The following is a 6,167-nucleotide window of genomic DNA, read 5'->3' on the forward strand; positions in this document are numbered from 1 at the left end:
GGTTCCCCCGCTGTCATTAGCCCAGTTTTACCAGCGGGGGCCATAGCCTTCCCACGGCTCTCAGGGCGGAGCCCTGCCTCCACAGCCTGCTCTTGGGGAGGAGCCAGGGAGTGTGTCAGGGGAGCTGCTCTTCTAACCGGTCAGTTTATACTGGATAGAATCGCTTGCTGAGTGGGATGCTGACCAATAGTCTATCCAAGATGGGCTGCCCTTACTCATCTTAGTCTCAGCCATCTACACCCTGAGCCACGGAGCCTCTTCTCTTACAAGGGATTTTAAGGGTTTGCAATGCATGAGGGGAAGGAAGAATGCCTCTTTTGGGGCTCCTGATACAAAAGGGAAGAAAGCTGGGATGAGGGAAGAGTAAAGTGGAAGGCAACAGTTGCTGGTGATGGGACACACACACACACACACACACACACACACACACACACAATGGTTGAAGGAAGCCAGCACTGTGCAGTGGCAGCTGCAGTGGGGAACTGAAGCTGCAGTGTGCAGAGTCAGCATGCAGTAAATGAACCTGTTCAGTCCGGGCTCCCAGTGGACATGCAACAGCTGCAGTTCAGAGCAGGAGGCTGCAGTGTGCAGTCAGTGCACTGAGGATGGCTCTCTGCCAAAGGAAGCCACCTCGACAATAATCAGATCTGACTGAAACCCCGGAGAGCAAAGCAATGTACAGACTCAGGGTCCGTGCTCAAGCCCATATGGAAACAGTCTCCCGAGACAGGGTTACCAGAGGAGCTGAGAGATAATCCCAGGGTATGAGAAATACAATTATATTCTGCCTGAGGGGTTCAGCAGAAGTCTGGACCAGGACGAGGACTGAGAGAATCCAGATGGGAAGGTGGAACTCTTGTCTTTCTCCAGATTCTGGAGGGGGTTTTTGTTTGTTTTATTTTACTTGTTGGTCTCGTTCCTTGCTTGTCTGTTTTAAAGACAGGGTCTTGGTACTAATGTACTATGTAGCCCTAATTGCCAGAATGCTTGGAACTTGTAATACTCCTGCCTCTGTCCCTCACGTGCTGAATCCTGGGATTAAAGTCATGCTCCACCATATTTAGCAGTTGGGTCATTCTCCTCTACCGCTGTCTTGATAAAGGCTTTAAAGATGGAGGATAGCTACGTAAATTCTCAATATCCCACCCCAGGTGAGATCTAGCAAATGAAACACCTACAAGCCCACCTTCAACCAGCCCTGCCACGGACAGAGTGGGGCACACTGAACAACCAAGCTTCGCCATTCCCGCCTTCCCGAGTCCCCAGTGTGGGCTGATAACAGACCTGGACAAGGGCAAAGTGAAGGACAGTCTGCCTCCAGAGCTGGCTTCTCACCAGATGCCAGGATCCAGTCCAGGTCTCGGCTTATAGCCCCTGACCTGGTGTTGCATCATCCCTCTGCCACCTGCTCATCCTGCCCACCTGTTTCCTGGAGCTTCGGTTTATCCCCAGCTCCCGGCCTCTCTTTGCCATGAACCACACCCCCATCACGCCGTTTCCTCCTATCCCCTCATCTCTGCTACGAGGCACTCCTTCACCTATGGGGAAAGCCAGAAGGTGGGTCTTGAGTGAGACAGTTAAGGACCCTCCAAGGGGCTCTCTCTGCCAGCCCCCTCCTCTGCAGCATGGATTTTGGTTGCCAAGGAAGCAGGAGGAACAGTCTGTTCTCTGGGCTCCAGTGGGAGCAGACGTGCCCAAGCCCCGCCCTCTCTCCTTTTCTCTTCTCCCTCCCTTAATCCAAACGGTTGCTAGGAAGCACCCCAAGATTTCTTGAGGGCTCCACCTCCTATGAACCAGGAGCTATCTTTCTGCAGAGCTTCCTCCCAAAGCTCGGCAGCTCAAACCCACTCAGCATCCTTCACCCCTGCTAGGAAGCTTGTAGATCCCTAGTGATCTGAGGAAGAAGAGAATGGGCCCTTCTGCCAGCCAACCATGCAGCTAGCTAGCCCGGACCTCAGTACTCGCCCTCCATATTTCCTCTTTACTTCTTGTTTGGAGGTCAAGTTCAGAGCCTACAAAGCACAGGCACACACTTTACCACCAGGCCACCCTCCAGCTGTGGCAGCTTCTCTGGAGTTTACAGAATGATGGAGCTCACTGAGTGACATCAGGGAGTGGCAAGGTCTTCATCAGATCTTGGGTCTGCAGACGAAGCCCCGTTTATTGGGGGTGTGGTGAAAAGACAGGTGAGGGAATTTAAGTGCCCCCAGCTAAGAGAACCTGAACCCCAAAGCTTCTCCCCCTCGATGCTCTCGGGATTGGGATTTAGAAGTGTTGGAAGTGACTTTTGCAGAGGACCTGAGTTTGGTTCCCAGCAACCCTTACGGTGGCTTAGAACCAGTCTTCTGAATCTCAGAGGGCACCGGACACACGAGGTGCACATGCATATACACATGTAAGCAAAATGCTCATAACAAATAAAAAGTTGAACAATCAAAGCAATAGAAAGGGTCAGTGAGCTGGATTAAAGGGTCTTGCAGCCAAGCCTGAGGACCTGCGTTCAATCCCTGAGACTCCCATGACGGAAGAAAAGCATTGATTCCTGCCAGTTGTCCTCCGACCTCCCTAGGTATGAGTGTGAACACGGATAGACATAAACATGGCTTTTTGTTTTTTTTTTTGTTTGGTTTTGGTTTTTCGAGACAGGGTTTCTCTGTAGCGTTGGAGCCTGTCCTGGAACTCACTCTATAGACCAGGCTGGCCTCAAACTCACAGCAATGATATTTCATTTATATTTTAATAAATAAAGCTTGCCTGAATATCAGAAAGTAAAACAGTCCCACTGGCCAGTCTTACAGACCAGGCAGTGGTGACACACACCTTTAACCCCACTAGTCACACTAGTTTGCCAAAGAAACCGGGCAGTAATAGTGCATGCCTTTAATCCCAGTCCTATAGAGGAATATAAAACGGGAGAAGGCAGCTTTAAAACACAGTCTTGCCGGATGGTGGTGGTGCACGCCTTTAATTCCAGCACTCTGGAGGCAGAGGCAGGCGGATCTCTGGGAGCTCGAGGCCAGCCTGGTCTACAAGAGGTAGTTCCAGGACAGGCACCAAAGCTACAGAGAAACCCAGTCTTGAAAAACCAAAGGAAAAAAAAAACACAGTCTTATTCTGAGGATTCCTGGAGGCAGGATCACCATTTTGGACTGAGGTAGAGGTAAGAGCCAGTGACTGGCTGTTTTGCTTTTCTGACCTTCAAGTTGAACCCCAATATCTGTCTCTGAGTTTTTATTAGTCAGGCTACAGTGGGCCTTGGTGTTGACACTCAGGGAAGATATGAAAAAATAAACCAAGCCAGGATGTGGTGGTGCAGATTAACCTCAGCACTTGATCTCAGATGCTGACAGATCTCTGAGTTCAAGGTCAACCTGGTCTACAGAGTGACTTCCAGAACAGCCAAGGCTACATAGAGAAACCCTGTCTCTAAAAACCAGAAGTAAAGTTAAAATAACAAATAAATCAATGCTTTCTCTGGGTTGTTCTTCAAGGTTTCTCCTACCTTTATTCATTCATTTGACTTTCTTTCCTTTTTATTTAATTTTATTTTTGAGGCAGGGTCTTGCTTGTAATCCCTCTGGCTGTCCTGAGACTCACCATGTAGATCAGACTGACCTCAAACTCAGAGATCTGCTTGCCTCTGTCACCTGAGTGTTGACTTCATAAAAAAAAAAAAGCCTATTATAGCTGGCGGTGGTAGCACATGCCTTTAATTCCAGCACTCAGGAGTCAGAGGCAGGAGGATCTCTAATTCTGAGTGAGTTTGAGGCCAGCCTGGTCTATGGAACTAGCTCGAGGACAGTTAGGACTTGTCACACAGAGAAACCCTGTCTTGAACAAAAAAAAAAAAAAAAAGAAAAACAAACAAACAAACCTATTATATTTATATGGGTGTTTTACTTGCACTAATGTCTGTGCACCCCATTCATGCCTGGTGCATGAAGAGGCCAGAAAATAGCCCCAAACCCCCTGGGCAGGAGTTGGCTATAGTTGTTAGCCACCATATGGGTGCTGGGAATCAAGCTCAAATCCTCTGGATGAACAGTGTTGTAGCTGACTATCCTGTGAACCAAACAACTGCCATCTTGGGGTGTTCAGTATCTTCCACTGCCAAAAGATCACCCTGGTTGGGCTTGTTATTTCACACCCCCTCATGGAGAGCTGTGGAGGGTCACAGAACCCTTCCCGGAGCATCCAGCTCTTCCCTACCTTCTGTTGCATGGAGTGCCGCTTTGATTGCAGGTAGTCTCCAGCAAGGGCTAGAGTATAGGTGCGCGACTGGTGTGTTTAGCTCCATCTATTCAGCTATGTGGAAGCCCTCAGCCCTCCTAGAAGTCCTCAGTCTTACAGGTGTGGCCTGTAGCGAAGGATTACCATGCTCCATAAGTAAACCCTCAGCTATGCTTCCTAAGGAAATCCAGGAAGTTCATTGATTCCCCAGAGCGAACCTTGGTAGAACTGTGCCCCTCCCGTCTGTCATTGAGACCTTAGGTGAAGGGAAAGACACTGCTTACATCTCCTCCTGGGAAGGAGTTTTAACAAGAAGCAGCCAGTGCTTTTAACCACGGAGCCATCTCTCCAGCCCCTCATTTGACTTAAAAAAAATTTTTTTGTTTTAATGTGTGCCAAGCGTTGGATCCTCCAAATGTTCCCACCTTCTGGTTTCAGTTTCCCAGAATCCCCTCATCCTGCTTTTGCCAACAGGAGAGAAAAGAACGGGGTGGTGACCAGTTTTTACCACCAGAGTGGAGGGCTTGCTGCCCTGTAGCCCCACCTCCAGTTAGAGGAGCGGGTGGCACAGTGTACGTGGAGGTCAAGAATATAAGACACAGCAAGGGCCGAGGAAAGAGCAAGTCAGCAAACCGCTAGCTTTGTAATCATGAGGTGCTCAGTCCCATCCCTCGAGCCCACATAAAAAGCTGGGTGTCAGCTGGGTGTCACGGCACGCATCTCGAATCCCAGGACTCAGGAGCGGAGGCCAGCAGATTTTTAAAAGTTTGAGGCCAGCGAGGTCTACATAGAGAGACCCTGTTTCCAACAAATAAACAGCAAACAAATAAACAAACAAAATAAAACAACACCAAAGCTGGGCGTGGTGACGAGACCTTGTAATCCTACTGCTAGGGAGACAGAGATGTGTGGATAGATCCCTGGGGGTTCTTAGCTTAACCTATATGGTGAATTCCAAGCTAGTGAGAGACCCCAGCTCAAATAAATAAATACATAAATAAAGGAGCAGAACGTGAGGAAGGACACACCCAGGCTTGTCCCCTGGACACACACATACCAGTTCAGAGTAGAGTGGCTTAGTGGCTTTAGGGGCTTAATGAGAAGGGCACTACCAAGGAAATGGCGGGCTGCCCTCTGTGCCCTAGTGCTGGTGCTCAGGGTCACAGCACCTCCCTTCCTTTCATCAGTTGTCAGGAGTGCGGAGTGGGGAGGCAGCCTTCACGGTGTTGGGAAACGTACAGAGTCTCCATCTTTCTATCTGGGTACGTGGGAAAGTACACCTGTAGTTACACTTGAGGAAGAAAAGGCCGGAGGACAAGGAGCTGGAGACCAGTCTGGGTCAGATGTCTTAATAAATTCCAACCCAGCCTGGGACGTACAGCAAGTTTCTGTCTCAAAAACAACAAAACCCAGGGGTAGAGATATGGTTTTGTAGTTAAGAGCTCTAGCTGCTCTTTCAGAGGACCCAGGTTCAGGTCCAAGCACCTACACGGTAGCTTAAAACTGTCTATAACTCCAGTTCCAAGGGCTCTGGCTCCCTCTTCTGGCCTCTGTGGGCTCTGCACACATGTAGAGAACAGACATACATACAAACGTGACACAATACACATAAAGTTAAAAATAAATAAATCCTTAAAAAAAAAACCCAGCCGGGCGATGGTGGCGCACGCCTTTAATCCCAGCACTCGGGAGGCAGAGGCAGGTGGATCTCTGTGAGTTCGAGACCAGCCTGGTCTACAGAGCTAGTTCCAGGACAGGCTCCAAAGCCACAGAGAAACCCTGTCTCGAAAAAGCAAAAAAAAAAAAAAAAAAACCCAAAGAACCCCAAACAAATTCTGCTTTTCACTTCAGGGTTAGCAGGAAGATAGAGACATAGTACTGGGGATCCAAGGATTGTCTGGGAAGTATAATCGCCTATAGCCTTCTTTGCATTATCT

This window comes from Microtus pennsylvanicus, chromosome 11, assembly GCF_037038515.1.
Source record: "Microtus pennsylvanicus isolate mMicPen1 chromosome 11, mMicPen1.hap1, whole genome shotgun sequence".
NCBI classification, from domain to species: Eukaryota; Metazoa; Chordata; class Mammalia; order Rodentia; family Cricetidae; genus Microtus; species Microtus pennsylvanicus.